This window comes from Adiantum capillus-veneris, chromosome 9 (assembly GCF_014529385.1).
Source record: "Adiantum capillus-veneris isolate H3 chromosome 9, ASM1452938v2, whole genome shotgun sequence".
Lineage (NCBI taxonomy): Eukaryota > Viridiplantae > Streptophyta > Polypodiopsida > Polypodiales > Pteridaceae > Adiantum > Adiantum capillus-veneris.
This window is the reverse complement of record NC_140939.1, coordinates 72,998,745-73,016,751: the sequence shown is the minus strand read 5'-3', so window position 1 is coordinate 73,016,751 and position 18,007 is coordinate 72,998,745. Positions and strand designations below refer to the sequence as shown.

The 18,007-nt window shown below is 40.5% G+C and overlaps 1 pseudogene; it reads right to left on the bottom strand.

Moving 5' to 3' along the window:
• Positions 1–11,046: 11,046 nt before the first annotated feature.
• On the bottom strand, positions 11,047–11,772 carry LOC147450671 (uncharacterized; annotated as a pseudogene).
• Positions 11,773–18,007: the final 6,235 nt, after the last annotated feature.

Genomic DNA, 18,007 nt, shown 5'->3' with positions numbered 1-18,007 from the left:
TACTTCATTTTGCTTTAGCTCCAACATTTTCCTCTAGAACTTGTCAGGCCTCATATGCATGTGTGCGCTCATCTATAAAATGTACATAATTGTCATGGAATGCAGTAATTATGATGCCAAGTGCCTGTTCATCTTTTTCTTGATTGAGTGCGGTAGAAGCCCTGGTTTGTGTGCCTTCATGATCATTGAGAGATGATTTTACTACGGCCCATAATGTTTTCTTCATTAAGTATCCCCTTAGTTTAGTTCTCCAGGCATGGAAACCCTCCCCATTAAATTTTATGATTCCTTTCTCTTCCATTGTGCAAGCGCTCGTAAAAACTGCCAGGGACTTGGTCTTACCGATAGAGAGACTCTCTCTATGGTAGTCTCTTGTCCAATTTTACAAAAATAGTGCATGTGCGATCTTAGTAAATTCGATTGTGAAGTCACTCTTCATGAATGAGAATCATGAAGCACCTCTTCACACGAAAGCAATGCCGCTTAGAATTTGTTTTAGCTTTGAGAGAGCACCTATTTCAAGAGAAGCCTCTATGGAGGAGAAAAAACACCTTTTGCTCTTTGTTTTCGGCTTCAGTGAGGGTGGGGAAGTGCTTCAAGATAGAGGTTTCTTGAGAGTTTTTGGATTTACCTCGTAGAAGATTTTGGGGGTGATCTCTCATGAGGATGCATTCCTCACAAGAATTGGAGTCCGCAACAAATGTCCACCTCTCGGGAGAATCCCTTGAAGTAACTTTTGAGCCTATGAGCAGGAGAGCTTCCTTGGAAAGCTAATAGAAACACCTTTATGTTTTGTTGTGGGAAGTTCCCTTTCGGGTGACGATGTCGATGAAGAAGTGCAGTGGGAGTTTTAAGCTTTTATGGCCGTGGGAACAAACATTATTCAGTGTGTGATTACAAAAGGTAGAGAAATAAAGCTGACGATAATCGAAAGCAAGCACAATCTTTCCACTGGAAATTTCCTGCTATGTCCTATTCTGAAGGTGCTAGGGAGGTCTCTCCATACTCGAATTTACATTCGTGAGCCCTGATTTTGGATAGGAGCTGCCAGAAGAGCCTTAGGGGGAGAGAGAGAGAGAGAGAGAGAGAGAGAGAGAGAGAGAGAGAGAGAGAGAGAGAGAGAGAGAGAGAGAGAGAGAGAGAGAGAGAGAGAGAGAGAGATAGAGAGTGGACTTGATGAGTGTGTAACACTGTGTGTGGGCATCATGGGTTTGAGGCCAGAGGCTAATTGCTACTCAACTTTGTAGTGGAGCACAAGCGAAGGATGGCACTACTAAGACATATCACGAGCTGTGAGCTTTCTTAGAAGACAAAACCGAGTGAATTTAAAAAATAAATTGTCAAAACATGAGAAAAAGAGAGCAGGTAGATGCCGTCGAATGAGTTGACGAGCTAATTTGTGGCTATTCCTCAATTGAAGAATGCAAGAAGAGGTGCCCACCTATTGCAAACGCATCTACGAAGGCCGATTGGTGTGAGCTCGTCGCTAAGAAGAGATGTTGAAGGACAGCTGTGGCCATTCAATTAATGAAGAATGGTTGATCTTCATCTGTAGATATCACAAGTCACCAAAAAAGGGGTCACCTTGGTGTGGGAAAGGCATCCTTGAACTTTGATTGGATTTATTTCATGCGATATTGCTGATTTGAGGCAATTAATAAGTGATTAATTACTATAAAAAAAAGAGATTAGGGTTCTTTGTGATGCTGATGGGATTGCTAAGCTTGCAATTATACCAATTACCTTTGATACCAGTTGTAAGAATTGGATGGGTAGATTGAAACAATGAGCTTAAGGTGGTTTCAAGCGTGGAACAACCATGGTTGCACACAAGGGGAGGTCGTGTGTGGGGGGGGGGAGAGAGAGAGAGAGAGAGAGAGAGAGACTCTATAGACTATAATGTACATACAATATATTTATTGCATATGTTGTCACTCATATACAAAAGGAAGGGCTTATGTACAAGAGGTTTCATAGCCTATATCCGGCAACTCATATCTCCAGGTGCCTTTTTAAAATGGCTACACATATATGTATTATGTGTCACATCAACACTTGCACTAGGTGTAGAAGGAGTTCCCATGCCCACATTTCAACCTAATTACCAAAGGGTAGTGGAGCATGCTCATGCGCAAGTGGTGATTAGGGAGTGGTATTATTAAAAAATTAGCTAAGGCAATAGAAATTAAAGGGGAGGAACATCATTTGGCTACGTCAATTATGAGGGGGAATCTATGTCGGACAATAATTCTTTGTAATTTGGCTATTGTAGGTCCAAGATAATTGATTTGTATGAAAGGTATACAATCTTAAGTGTCTAAGATAATATTTTTTCTTGTATCAATGTATGCAAAGTATGTTGATTTATATGACAAATTTGGTTTTACTTTGGTCACTATCGATATATCTTGACATTATGCACTTTTAATGAGAGTTGACACGGCCAGTGGACATGGTCATTGGACATGCCAAGTGATAGGTCCTTCCCTTACTGATTTAGTAGCACACTTTGAATTTAACTTTCGTGGTACTTTGGTGAGGAAGATCAAAACATCGATCACTTGTGACATGCCCCTTGTGATAAGGCAATGACAAATATCAACAGAAAAACAATAAAATGAACAACATGAAGTGAACAATGAAGAACAACCAAGAACTAACAATGAATCACAATAACAACATGGAAATACACAACAACAACAAGTTGTAGATTTGTGTGGAAGAGACAAGATTCTTCCAATTCAACAACAAAACTAGTATTGCACATTTTTGTATGAAGCACTCAATTTGTTTCAAAAGACACTTGATCGTTTGATTGTTAGAATCAATATCTTTTACCTTTCCTCTAGGTCTATATTGCATGCCCTTCTATCTTTTTCCCCTCACAATTCTCCGTTATATAAAACTACTTTGCCTTAGCTGTTTTAGTGTGCATATAAGGGTGTCTATTCAAAAAACAAAGTAGTGGTGTACATCTTACCTTATGTCATAGAATTTCGTCAAGGCTTCATAACATCTCTCGCTAAAACCTTTCTCTGAACCCCAATGACGATGCAACAAAATTGGAAATTGGAGTTAGTTGATGTGTGAAGGAGAGAAATTTGCATTTTATAATAATAAATCAAAGATGCAAAGACGAGGCTTTTGTGCATTAGGATTCTTGTGCTTATCAAAACAGGATTGACCAGTTGTAGAGATGGCATAGAGTGGGCATTGTAGGGAATATGTGCTTCCCTCATCATTCTTATCTCCATCAATGGGTTGCATGCTTCTCCTCTAGTGTTGGTGGCAGTCTCATGCTTCTCTTCATGTCACAGGAACAGAATAATAGAGATAGACAGCAAAAACAAAGTAAAAAATCTTTGTATTGATAGTGTTTGATACAACAGAGGAGAAAAATATATGGGCGCACTCCGTTGTACGGAGCTCGAACCTCCTGACCACCCCCGAGCTTCAATTCGCTTGCATGCAGCGTCTCACTCGCACTCGCACTTGCAGAAGAGAGATCGGTGAATGATACCCAAACGCACCACTCATCGTGCTTTTATCCTTCTTTTCCTCGAAAATCTTGCACAATTTTTGCACCAAGTATACCTGCGAGAATAATATAAGAACGTGATCGCTAAGCGATCCGTAAAGGTTAGATTTCTATCATGACACTTTGCACAAATCCTGTTTCACACATTGATTTCTACATCGCCTACAGAATAGCCAAAAGAACATTCTCGTGCAACCAAATCAACATGATAATCAAACTAAAAGACATAATTATATACCTTCATAATCTCAATTGCCATACTCTACCATGAAGAAACAATCCACTTCTTGGTTGATAGTAGGGAGAACTGTATGATGTTGTATGTCTGTCTGTCCCTGTGTATACTACACTGCTGCTGCCTTCTGTTTGTTTTCATCATAACTTTTACAAAAGAACTCAGAACAGAGCAATCCAGGTACTCAAAATGACGGGAATAGGTTTGGTCTACAAGGCAGTGCTGAAAACGCAACTGTTAGGTCGCGACTCATAAAACCTCTTTTTTTGGGTCTCCACTACTTTTTCAACTTATTTCAAGCCTACCCATGTATTTTAAGCTAAAACACATAAATATAAAACATTGATATTAATAAAAATCTCAATTTTACTATTCATAGACAGACTATCTGTTATTCATTAATCTTTATCAAATCCGTCTTTAGTGTATTATTTAAAAAAAAGAATATATGTTCTCTCTTAATATCTCAACTCATTCGTATAAGCTCTATTTAATAGACTATTCAACAATCTTTCAAATCGTGCTAACGAAAGATATGCCCTGCTTCATTCTTTTCGACTTTAAGAACTTCAAAGACTAGTCCTATTACACTTCAGGTGCTAGAGGATCTTTTCATTTTAACACTAGGTAGGTAACCTAATAGGACATAAAAGTTTCCTTTCATGGTTTTGAAAAAACTTCCAATCTCATAATAGAACAAATATTTTTGGAAAATCCTTTCTTGAGCTTAGATTTTAAAAGACCTCTACTTATGAGAAAAATGATTAACTTTGAAAACGTTTCACCCTTCTGTCATGGTAAGCCTCCAAAGTTGATGTAGTACTGCATTTCACTTAGAAGAACATTTTTTTCACTTAAATTTTTGTTGAAGATCTTAACAACCTTCACGAATGAAGCCCCTTGCCCATGTTGAAGTTTGTACCTTACCACAACATTAGGAAAAATATGAACCCCAAAAGGGCCTTGTAAGGATCCCTAATTTTAAGGGACTAAGGTTGAAAGTGTGTGTGTGTTTTAGGAGACAAATCTATTGAATGAAGGTATTCTCATAGGCTTTTTTTAGGCTGTCATAGGTTTTTTGTAGGTTGAAATAGAGGCTAAGGAGGGAGGCTAGATACCCAAAAGAGTGGTGGTCCTTATGACAATAACTACCCTCCCCCCCTTTATTTTGTCACATCATCAAGGGCGTCCATAGCCTCAGCTCAAACAAACACTTTTTATAAAAAAAAATTTAAAAAAAACTCACTTTTACTCAAAACTTCTCCCCAACCTATATAAATACTCAAAAATCAACTTTCTCTCTCAAAATCTCATAGCTAGACCTGCAAAATATGAAACTTCTCACCTTTTTTTATTTCCCTCCAAAATCACTCCTCTCTCTCTCACTCCTCTTTGACTCTTCTCTCTCCTACTTTTCAGCACACACTCTACCTCCTTCCCTCTCTTACTCCTATACCTCTCTCTTCTCTCTCCTACTTTCAGCACACACACTTCCTCCTTCCCTCTCTTTGTTGCAGGTACACTCCATAGCTTTGTTGTAGATCTCCCCCCCATGGCTCTCCACTCCATAGCTTCCTCCTTCCCTCTCTTTGTTGCAGGTCCACTCCATAGGTTTGTTGCAGCTCTCCCCCCCATGGCTCTCCACTCCATAGCCTTCCTCTCCACTCCGTAGCTCTCCTATAGCACTCCACTCCATAGCCCTCCTCTCCACTCTGTAGCTCTCCTGCAGCACTCCACTCCATAGCTCTCCTCTCCAGTCTGTAGCTCTCTTGAAGCTCTCCATTCCATAGCTCTTCACGCCATAGCTCACCTCTCCACTCCGTGCCTCTACTACAGCTCTCCACTCTACCTTGAGGCCAGCTTTATTCCCCTTGCCATGGAGCTATGTGAATTACAAACCTCCCATCCACAACAAGATTGTCAAGTTCGGAAATGGTTTCTCTACATGTTCGGTTGCCAAAGGACTTTGCACCCTCAAAGCATCATTACTTGAAAACTGCACAACAACGCCGTGCTACAAGTCACACCAATGTGGACCTTTGGGTGCATGGTTGGCTCTACCCTAATGCCAACAATGTGTACCCAACATTCAATAGCCTTGCTTCATTCTTACAATATGTAGGTATAGGCGAGCAAGGTCTTGTTGGATACTACAAGCGATTGTCGACTATTGGAGATTATAGTGCACAATGGTCTTTGGATCTTTCATGCGGAGTACGAAGTGGAAACTCTTAAGCTATAGGTGGAACAGAAGGATGCTAAGATTGTGAAGCTTGAAGATAAGATCCTGCATCTAGAAAAGACACCCTTAAATGCAAGGGAACGTAAGAGGAGCTTCAACGCCATAGAGACTTTAGCCCCCGAAGGTGGTGCTAGAAAAATAAGGGTTACAGCTACAAGGTACATTTTGCTACGCTCCAATCTTTCCATTCTTGTAGGATTTTTGTAATAATGTTTTTGTCATTCTTGTAGGAATTTTATCCAAGAGTTGTGTGGTGGCCATATCGAGGAGGATCGCATCCATTTGTGCCTCAAGAAATTGGATGTTGTAGCCCTTTTACAAGCACCAAATTCTGAACAATTAAACAATGCTATCACAAAGGAGGTGATGCGAAAGTTTTCAAATCTTGTGAGCGATGTTGATGTACAAAAGGCTTGTGATGAAGTTCGAATTAGTACTAAGGGATACATTGCCTTATATGGTCTCCTTAAGAATTTTTTAAGGGAAAGAGGAATTACTTAGAATGTTTTTCCTATACCACTTAAGGTCAATCTTGGTAAGAAGGACTTGAACGAAGACGTGTACTTTTGAATAGGAGGCTATTTTCACATAGAGGAGATAATGCCTTCGTCTATCTTTACCAAGCGTCCCAAAGGAGTTAACAAACGTACCAATGCAAGCGTAGGTGCAGACAGTGTGGGCAAGGGATTTCCTTACTCAATGTCAAATAATATTTTTGTTGATTTGAGAAGGCTTCAAATGTCAATGATACATTTTTATAGTGTACCACCTAATGGTGAGGCTACAATAATGCAGTCTTTTTTTCAATTATGGTTTTCCTTATGTTATTTTGGACATCTTCTAGTGCTAAGCTCAAAGTTGGTGTTTGTGCTCAAGCTAGAAAAGTGTCAAATTGTGAAGAAACAAATATTAGAAAGGATAAGTATTACTCTCATGAACAAGGCATTATTTCATGCAATACGTACAGCTTTGAATGGGGATTGTGCACCATCTTTTAGTGTGCAGTTGAAGAAAGAAATTTGGTGGCTTGGTTCTATTAAGGTTCCCAAGGAGACCCATGGAGTGCTTGCTTGGATTTTTGAACGCATTCCGTGGATAACAGATGTTATTAAGGCACAACTAGTTGGGGAAAAACTCCAAGTAGATAGCATAGGGAAGTATGAAGTTGAATGGCACTTAGGTGGTAATTTTAAAACAATCAAGTGCATTATAAGGTGCAAACAAGGGGCAGGAGCTTTGTATCCTTGTCCATTTTGCATTAAGGGCTATAAGGGGAATGCAATCAAGATCGTAATGGTCGACAAAACAGAAGAAGATGACAATTCACAAATTACACGTGTGTGGGAGCATTTGGTTCTACAATATCCTATGGTGGAGGAGCCCAATCGTGCCACAAAAGACAGTGAATGGAACCCTATAATTAGTTTCCTTCTCAAAAATGTGCATGTTTGCACACTTCATGATTTTATGTGCATGTTTGATTGTTTATTAAAGCTTCATATTGATTATGCCTTTACAATGAATCCTGTGGAGAGGTTGTTTGATGCTCAAAAGTGGAAGGGCTCTTAAATTAAATAGGTTGTCATGGGACCAACACCTCCATTGTTGTAGAGAAGAACATGCAAGCCCTCAGGAAGTGGCCCAACTAGTGTCCGAATTGGTTGGCTTGAAATTGTCCATAATGTAAAATGTTTGCTTTGTATTTGCCAAAAACTTGCAAAACTTGTCAAATCGGTGATGTCCACAAGACAACAAGATTTGGCCAGACAGCAGGCTTGCAGGGCTAAATATCGTTGCCTTGTGGACACATAGAGAATTGCATGAAATGTCAATGATAGGGCATAGCTAGAACCAAAAAAGCTATTATATGTTATTATTTGGACAAATTTTTTTCAATGTACAAAATCAACTTTCAAACACTTTGCCTTGTCACTGAATATGAACAAAACAATAAATTGAACTTTGCAAAAGATCATGGAGAATATAGATAATTTTCATTTAAAAGCTTGTACATCTGTCTAACGATCTTTTGACAGGAGGCGCTTTGTGACCTCTCTACGATGTTCTATAGCGTTGGGTAGAATGGATGTAGGTACAGAAGCAGCCATAGCTTGGGCACTGCCACCCCCAGGGCTTCACAAAGAGCTACGCGTGTCATGACCTTGCCGGGGTAGCCAATGCCAAAAGTGGAAATTGGGTTGTGGCCATTCCGGACTCAGTAATGAAGGTTTTTCAACAACAATGAGCTTACCATATCCATCCTTCAAGGGCGGCACTACATACGTGTGTGAGTAGAAGAAGATTTTGTGTTGGAACAGAATCAAAGGCGGCGAGTTGGCAAGCATCATAACACCAATGTCCGCATGAATAGCATTGAAGGTTCCTGTGAGACTCTTGATTGGTTGTTCCTCAACCAGGTTGGATGGGAATATATCTATGGCAACACCAAAAACTATCAAATAAAAAACTTACAATCATTTAGTAGAGAGACATCCATTTCCATGATATTTTCCGTTTTGTGGGTACATTACAATGTTGTGATAGTCTTAGTTGTGGATCATAGCTTATTTGGTGAAGTTTCTAAAGTCATGCTAGAAACCAACATAGACATTGTAAGTTGAAGTTATAGAATGTGGGAGTCTATTGAAAAGTATGGGTTTTAGACCATGCTAGATGAGTTGCTTGACAAGATGACAAAACAAGTGACAATGACTGCAAGGGGGTTGGGAGCCACTACAAACATTAGATCAGTAGCATGTAGGTTGCAAAGGGTGTGCATCCTTTTTAAGATAACCTTTACGTAGTTATGGGAAAGAGAAGAGCTATGCCCAACATGAATCGTGATTTTAAGATTAGTTTGTGAGGAATGATATCGCATCCACAACAAATCCTACATGGGGTCTATTTGCTCTCTCTCTCTCTCTCTCTCTCTGTCTCTCTCTCTCTCTAGCTTCTACCCTCTCTATGCCTTAAATTTGATTCCCTTAAATTTTAGATGAGTGGTGCACATCACTTTTTGTATATGTGCTAAAAAATGAGATAGATGTTGTGATTGTTTTCATCTCTGTTCCCTTATATCAGCATTTGAAAATAAGAGATTGCGTCGATGAAGTGATTGAGACTGCTCGCATGTACATGAAGATTTTGGGAGCTTCATCTCTCCCTCATTACTTGATATTGTCACGACAAGACTTATATTGATTGGAGAGTGAGTCTAGCATTGAGTTGCAACTTAGGCCCTCTAGGAATGAGGACTCAATTGGTAGTCTATGTGGTTAATGCTACCACAATATGGTAACAAATTGTGTCACACAAAGTACATTGAGATATTACTGTGTAGATTTAGCCTTGTGAAGATTGCAAAGCTATTAATTGATATGCCTTTGGAGACAGGTATTAACCTTAGTCTTCATGATGTCGAAGACTACACTAATATCATTCTCTATTAATAGGCTATTGGTTGACTCATTTTTGTATGCATTATGAGGCAATATATTGTTCACAATGTAGTATTATAGGTGAGTAGATGTATGCATAGCCTATGGTCTATGCTTTAATTGAAAGGCCAATAGATTTTCGAGTTCACTTTGGAGTGATAATTATTCCATCATATGGAGCAGCAAGGTGCAACGGATGATTCCTTTATTGAATACATAGTAGTCTGAGTACAAGGGTGTTGTATTGGCATCACATGATGTAGCATGGTTACATATGCTACTTCAAGAGTACAAGGGTGTTGTATTGGCGTAAAATGATGCAGCTTGGTTACATATGCTACTTCAAGAGTACAAGGATGTTGTATTGGCGTAATATGATGCAGCTTGGTTACATATGCTCAAGAGTTGGGTGTGTAGGTCGGGAGGCTAGTTGTCATCTAACTTGAGTCCAATCTTAGTAGCATACAACTAGCACAAAATCAAGTGTTCCCTCCATGGGTGAAGCACCTACCACTTTATTAGAGATAGGGTTTGGCACTGACGTGAGGTACGTAACTACAAATTCCTTTATAATTAAGACCCTTGGAGCAGAGAAGTTTCAGCATGCCTTTGAGTGATGCTCATGTAGTAGAAGAGATGGTGTTTGGCTTCCAATAGAGTGGTGAGACATCAAGGTCACCACGTCATAGTTTGCCCCGATAAATGTTGGCTTACATTTATTACTGATATGAGGTAAGCAAGCACGAGCATTTCTGGTAGTGATACTATCAATCATTGAGATGACCCGAGTGCTAATAATGATAGCCCTTATCTTGCTAGGTTAATCAGTAGCACCTCTCTCCTTGTCTATCTCTTTATAAGGCTTGCCCGTTCGAAATGTGTCAACTTGATCAGTGGACGAAAGCCATGGGATAATTTGTTGATGTTGTCACTCTTGCCGCGGGTGTTGTCCAAGTAAAGTGATGCTTGGATTTGAATCCCCCATTCTCAAAATAAAAGGTGTAGCTACCATGCACAGGTCTCGCTTCACTATACTAGTTGCCTCGGACATCACTTAGCCCGCATGTCGTCCGAGAGAAGGAAACCTTGGGGACTATATGGAGCCTATACAGCTTATAGCCAAAACAGTGCCAAGCTATCTTTCAGTTAGGGACTATTTAGAAGCGTGTTGCTACATTTGAAGCTCTTTTTTGAAACCGGAGGTAATTTGAAAAGGTCGTCCCTAACCAGCTAAATGCGGTTTAAATGGTTTAAAAAATCAAAAATGGTTTAAAAAATCAAATGTTGACAACATCGAGGCGCGCATCAGCAACAAGAAACAAGCAGGTAACGTGATAGACTGCGAGTACAGGACTCGGTCCCAGGAGCAACAGACGTCGCACACCTGCACACCCTCTGCGTTCACGTCCATAAAAGGAGAAGAGCTCATCAAGTGTGGCCTCATCACCATTAGCCTTATATACAGCTGTCCCGGCCTCATCATATTAGCCCAGTTCTCCCGGCCTTTTACGCATTTCCAAAATTCGCACCTAGCCCAGCCCTAATCGTGCCTCTTAACACTATGTCGCCCAAGCAGCTTGTGGCTGGCCTGCAGCTACCTCTGCTGCTGCTGGGGTTGGCCGCACCCCTGCCTCCAACTGTCCGCGTTGTTGGCGAGGACCCTTTGCAAGACTTCTGCATGGCCCTCAGCCCCAACGAGCTGCAGCAGCTCCAGCTCACCCTCAACATCAATGGCCTGTCCTGCAAGCTTGCCGTTGCCGTACAATCCTCCGACTTTGCTTCCCAACTGCTCCGCAACACCACCAAATTCACCGGAAACCTCGGCCCCACTGTCAACCTCGTCAGTGCCGCCAACTTCGGCGCCCTCAACAGGCAAGGCCTTTCCATTGCCCGCATGGACTACAAGCCCCCCGGCATCAACCCGCCGCACGTGCACCCCCGTGCTACCGAAGTCCTCTTCCTCGCCCAAGGCACGCTGCTCGTGGGCTTCGTCACCACCTCCACCCAGCCAACCGCCAACCAGTTCTTCTACCAAACCATCTATGCTGGCAATCTATTTGTATTTCCCCGTGGCCTCGTCCACTTCCAGCTCAACCCAGACAAATCCAAGCCTGCTCTTGCCATCACCGCCCTCAATAGCCAAAACCCTGGTGCCTCCCAACTCGCTGTTGCCCTCTTCGCCTCCAACCCACCTCTCCCCGAGGAGGTGCTCGAGACCACTCTTGGCATTGATGACAATGAAGTGCGACGCCTCATCGCCAGCGTCCAAAACACCCTCAACTAGGACGCTCGGCCCGCTGCATGCTATCTCATTGTGCATGTAGCTTGGTGCATCGGCACCCCCCTACTAGTTCTTAGGAATTAAAAGACCCACACGGTCAACCTCCCGACACGATACAACACTTAACCAACATTGAATTCCTTGTAGTGCCAATTGCACTTGTCTTCTAGTGTTTGTAGTTAGTCCCATGCGTCCTAACAATGAAATAAATAAAGAACTACGTATTCTATTCTTATTCTATAATTAATATCATCTTCTCTTTTCGGTACTCATGCCTTCAAAATTGTACATTAGGCCATTCTCACATAATTAATTGCAAAACTTTATTGTGGCCAGCAACAAATTTTGTGCTTTTCTCATTCATACATCATGATCATGAGTTAACCGGATGTAAGCACCTATGACATGGGTGAAAATGGTCTTGACAAAACACCGCGTGTTGGGGGGGGGGGGGCCTCCATCTAGACACATGTGACCTTTGGTATGGTGCCTTGATGAGATGGACTAAGAATGTATAGGCTACAAAGGTTTTGTATGGGAATTTGGAGATACCTATGCATGCTTTGCTTGCATTTTCAATAATATGGAGACATAATTCAATATAATGCTCTTGTCTTCATTCTTTTCTCCTTTTTTTTTTTGAGAAGGTTGAGAACAACAACAATTAATTCATAACCTAAACTATTATTCTCATACATAATGGAGAGATACATTACCTAGTTTTACATTGTTTTCTTTTCTAGCTATATAATTAAAGAACTTGACAAATAGGATGGCTTTCAACACTTGGTTGGGTAATTCAAATTTTTTATCTCTTGTTAGACAAGCAGCTATCTAGATTTGATAGATGCTTGTTTAACACTAGGTTGGGTTGTTGGAATTGTTTGTCTGTTGCAGTTAAACAAGCTACTTGGTTGGGTAATTGGAATCTTTTATCTCTTGTAAAACAAGCAACTATGAGAATTTGATACAATTGGATAGCTTCTTATCCATAAAGTTGGCATTATAGGTTCATAAGAAATTTACATCCTTGGGGTTATAAATTCTAGTACACCTTAAACCCTGTGCTTTGTAAAGATTTTGGAAGCTGAACTATGCATATGGTGTTTTACTGTGCTAGATATCTTGTTATTTGTTTTACACTTCTTATCATGATTTTGAGGGATAGGGACCGTTCATATAAATTTCATATAGTCTATGAGATAAATTTCATAGAGACTATTCACATAAATTTCAAATTGTGGCCTGAATATAAAACAAATGTATGCTTCTTTAATGCCAAATTTAGAACTGTAACCATTTTGTAACACATCATACTTATTTTTATTGCAAAGATGATATAACTTGGGGACAATTTTATTACCACAACATTATTTTGTCTTCACTTTTATGTCACCTAAGATCTTGTACACATTATCATACGACATGGATTTCTTTCAAGATCAGGATGTACTTGACACTACACCTAGGAGCACGAGTCTTTCATAATGGTATATGGAAGGTCATTGACTTGTAGCCTTTAGAAGTGTCAGAATATCCAATGAAGGTAAGTTTAAGACTAGGAGCATCAAGCTTCATAATTCGTGTCTCTTTTGGAACATGAATATAAGCATTACATCGGAAGGTTAAGAAAATGAGAGATAGAAGGAATTTCACTTGTCCATGTTGTGATCGATATCTCACCAAAAGGAGTTGTAGTAGAAAGATGATTCTAAACAAATTTCAGTTATCAAGGAAAATGTTTTCTTCATTGTAATAATCTTTTTTAACTTTTGGAACATGTGCTGAGATGCGGACTTTGTTACATTTTGTGCGAAACCCCTTGCCATACCATGTGCTTATATATAATCTATGTAGTAATATTAACACATGAAAATGTGATGTGAAAAGTCTATTCGAGCTTAAGAGATGAATCTGTCACCCTTTTTATGTTGTGCATGTGTGCGATCTATTGCTCTCTCTCTGGCTCTACAAAAGACCATGTTTGTATACATAACTATAGTGCAATAATGTATTCTCTCTTTGACCAAAATTCTCCTTCATTAACTTTTTATATATAGTTAAGCTCTCTACATACGTAGTTAAGCTTTTACCTTCCTAGTGCAACAAAAAACTTGGATATAAGTAGTACTATCAAAATCAAGGGAAGTGTCTCCTTCACTTATCACTCCCAATCTCACACCTCCTCTTGGTCTAGATTAGATAGAACTATGTATCTTTTGGGATTGAAATGGATTCCATCCTATGCTAATATTTTTGTTGGTATTCAAATGCCATTTTTTAATCTCTTTCCCTTTATTTTGACTTTATCTAATGCAATTGATGTGTAAGTGCTTTAGACGACTTGATAAAGTCTCTCATTGACTCACCTTCCTCATGTTCGGCCTTTTTAGCTGAGATGCGACACCCCAAAGCGCACTTTCTCGTATATACTCCTTCAGGAACAATATCTGAAGAGTAGGGTAAATCGTTTTCTTTTCCATTCAAGGTCCTATACCAATTCTCAGCCTTCCCACTCGAAGTCAATCTTAAAGCATTGCGTAGTTTATGTAGTTTGTTGTGTTCTCTTAGGGAATCGCATACTTGTTCAGATACTTTGATGTTCTTTCGAGCATCTTCGTACCCATTTAATTTTTGCATAATCTTTGCAAATTGTACCCCTTTACTCCTAGGCTCTCTCTCAAGCGCATGACGCATATATGTGAAGAAAATGCTTCCAAATCACATATGTGAGGAGGTATGGTCTATGGAGGCACTCCTAGAATCATATGTGGACAGGGGCGGTTACTAGCCCTAGCATATATGTAGTGGACGTAGGATATGGAATATGACTTGGCATAGGCCCACTGGCATAAGGGCTCTAGATGGCACTCGTGGAGCATATACTATGTGTACAATCGGAGGTGTAGGAGCCATGTGTGCATAAGTGGCTATAGGCATATACGATCGAGGCCTAGTGAAAGGTACTACGTCACTAGGTAGCGGTACTTCACTAGCCCTAGATGTCATGGGTGCATTCTCTATCAAGGCCATCATTGGAGTAGGCACTACGGTTTCTCTGAGAGGAAGTTGAGCCAAACTAGGAAAACTAAAGTTGTTGTTTGTGGGCTCTCCGGGAGAAACGACATATGAGGGATCCATGGGACTCATCATAGGAGTCTCCATTTGTGATAGAGTAGGCATTTTGGCCTTGATCGTATCCAAAAATCTCATGGGGCCAGTTGAGTGTACGTTTATGCCTCAATTTTGCCTCTCCCAGTGGATGATTCCATGGAAGACGTCAGAGATTATTCTTTGTTGCTCCACAACATTAATGGTGCTAGATGTGGATTGTACAATCTCTATCCTACCTACATGGTAGGAGTGACCAGAGTATAGATCCATCAACATATTACTGTGGAGGTCATATTTCCAATTTTCATTAAGGAATATCCCTTCTAGACTTGACGTGTTAGAGGTCCCTTGTGAGGTGGAACCAATGTTGCTCCCCATGGTTTTGCCTTTCGTGGTCGGTACTTTAGAGGGAACTTCCAAGGGTGGTAGCTCGATAGGGCCCGCATTGAAGGAGGTAGGCAGAATATCTACATGGACACACTACAAGAGTGTAAGACCTAGGGTAACTGAACATAGGATCATCCTCCCTACCGCCCCTTATATAGGCCTAGCTCCTAGCTCTTGCCCTAAGTGGATCCCCAGTCGGCACTGGTCCAGTCCAGACCCTTGGCCTAGGTCCCTGACCCCCTATGTTGGGCCTTTCCCCGTAGGACCCTTGTCCTGACATTACTCCCCCCTTAAGGAAGAGTTTTCGTCCTTGAAAACACGAGTAGTATTATCTTCTTAAGAATACTAATGTTTTCTTTATTGAAGTCCCATACGTGAGCCAGTTTTTTGTATGACCGATAATTGGTCCAATGAGGAGGTTCAATGAAACCAAGAGCAATATCTTGATTTTGAACATTGTTGTCCTTTTGCAACCACTTGGGTCTAAATGGTAACTCCATTTATAACTCACTTGAGTACTGTAAAGGAGTAACCACAAATAAGAGTCACTGGGGTCTAAATGGTAACTCCATTTATAACTCACTTGAGTATTGTAAAGGAGTAACCACAACTAAGAGTTGTCCAAAGTCATAACCAGTTTTCAGATCTTCTGAAGGTACTGGAATAATGCAAGGAAACCTTGGCGTAACTTTCCATGCAGTTGTGAGATAGATTTGCTACTCGCGTGAGTATCTTGAAAAGTTCATAGATAGGGAGTGTCTTCTTGTTATAATTCTGAATAGTTTGGACACAAAGAACCACATGTTCATCCCTAATGAAGGTTACTTGCCAACATACTTTGTCAGCACACCCGGTAAGTCCTTGACATAAGAAACTATTGAAACAATCTCCAACCCCACCACAACAGGTGTTCAAAGTCAAAAACCAAACTTAAGCAAATTCTAGAATAGGGAGAAACTCATCTATTCAGAAATGCGATGTGCTAACGTATGCTCTTAGCAGATCCTTTAGCAAAAGAAATATTTGTAAGTTGCCCATCCAACACGAGATGAATAGCAGCAGTAAGAGTGAGGTGTTGTTCCCCAACCACTTATAGACAGTCTTCCCTGACTATCGAGAAACTAGGACTCAATCATTGAGTATCCAGCCATATTTTTTATATGGAGTGACGACAACCAACTAGGTTGAAAACGGGTGGACTGGAGAAATCTCCTAGAGTTTAGACCATCCAACCATAGACACACATCCTCAGCCAGTGCCTTATATGGCAGGGTGTAAACTCATAATAAATCTGCAGGAGAAATTGCACATGCAGTACAAGAAGGTGCAAAAGAATAAAGTGAATGAATTTGCATACCGCTCCAAATAAATCAGTGTTAAACACTAGGGCCCATAACACCTAGTGTGCATGCATTTAACACAAACTTATCTAAACCGTAATTCCATGACGAGACTTTCCACGGGACGTAAGTGAAATCCTTTCAACAAGAGTTGGACCATAATAGAATGTGAAATATTAGTCACAGCTAGGTACCAACCATGAGACATTCTCCGTTGTTGAGATGTAGAGAGAAAGAGAGAGAGACGAGACAAGAGACACACCATATACGCTCCCAAAGACTGATTCATATTGAGGACAAGATACAAATATATAGGTGAGACCAAGTTGAGTAGAGTGAGCCATATATAGCTCCAACACCCCCACTCAAAAAAAGGTCTCTAGCTTTGGATGAAAAAACCCTTGGGGAGTTCAAGGGAAAAACCCAAGCCCCTATACAATGTGAAAATATGAACCAATGATGATGATGTGAAAGTGAATTGTGCATCTATGTACAAATATTCAAGTGACTTAGAGATCACAATGTGCAAATGTGGAGTGTGCATAGTGCATGGTACCTAAAAGATTACAATGTCATATGTACAAAGCTATTACAATAGCAAAGAAGCTAATCTAGAAAGAGTGAGACCGAACCTATGAGACCGAACCTACTCCAAGCTCGGAGCGCAAGAGGATGAAATGTGACTCGTCGAGGCCTTTGGTCAAAATGTCTCCAATCATCTGGTCACTTGGACAGTGTTCAACCATAATGGTTTCTTTGCATACTTCAAACCTGACATAATGATAATGGACAGCAATGTGCTTTGACTTATTATGTTGAACATAGTCTTTTGCAAGACTAATAGCACTTTGGTTGTCACACCGCAAGGGTGTGCTAGAAAGAGGAGAGTGACCAATATCAACCAGCATTTATCGAAGCCAAATCAACTCACGAGCTGCAAGTGATGCCGCAACATATTCTGATTCAGTCGTAGAAACTACAACACAACTTTGTTTCTTGCTGGTCCAAGAAACAAGACAACCATGTATAAAGAAGAAACTTCCACTAGTAGATCGCATAGATAAATGTGAGCTTGCCCAGTCTACATCTGTGTAACCCAAAAGAGAAAGAGATTGGATAGAATCCGATGTGAGTTGTCCTCGATAGACTAAACCAAAATCTGTAGTGCCTTTCAAGTATTTCAATACACGCTTTGCAGCAGACCAATGCTTAAGAGAAGGACATGCAAGATGTTGTCCAAGATAATTAGCAGCAAATAGAATATCAGGATGAGTGTTCATGCCAACAAACTGAAGACATCCAATCAAGTTATCATAAGGTTGATTTGTGACAAGTTGACCGCCATTGTCAGAAGTGTTCTTCGTAGATCTCGCAAGACAAGGTGTGTTGGCCAAATGTGCAGATTCCATACCAAATTTTTGAATAGTATCTGC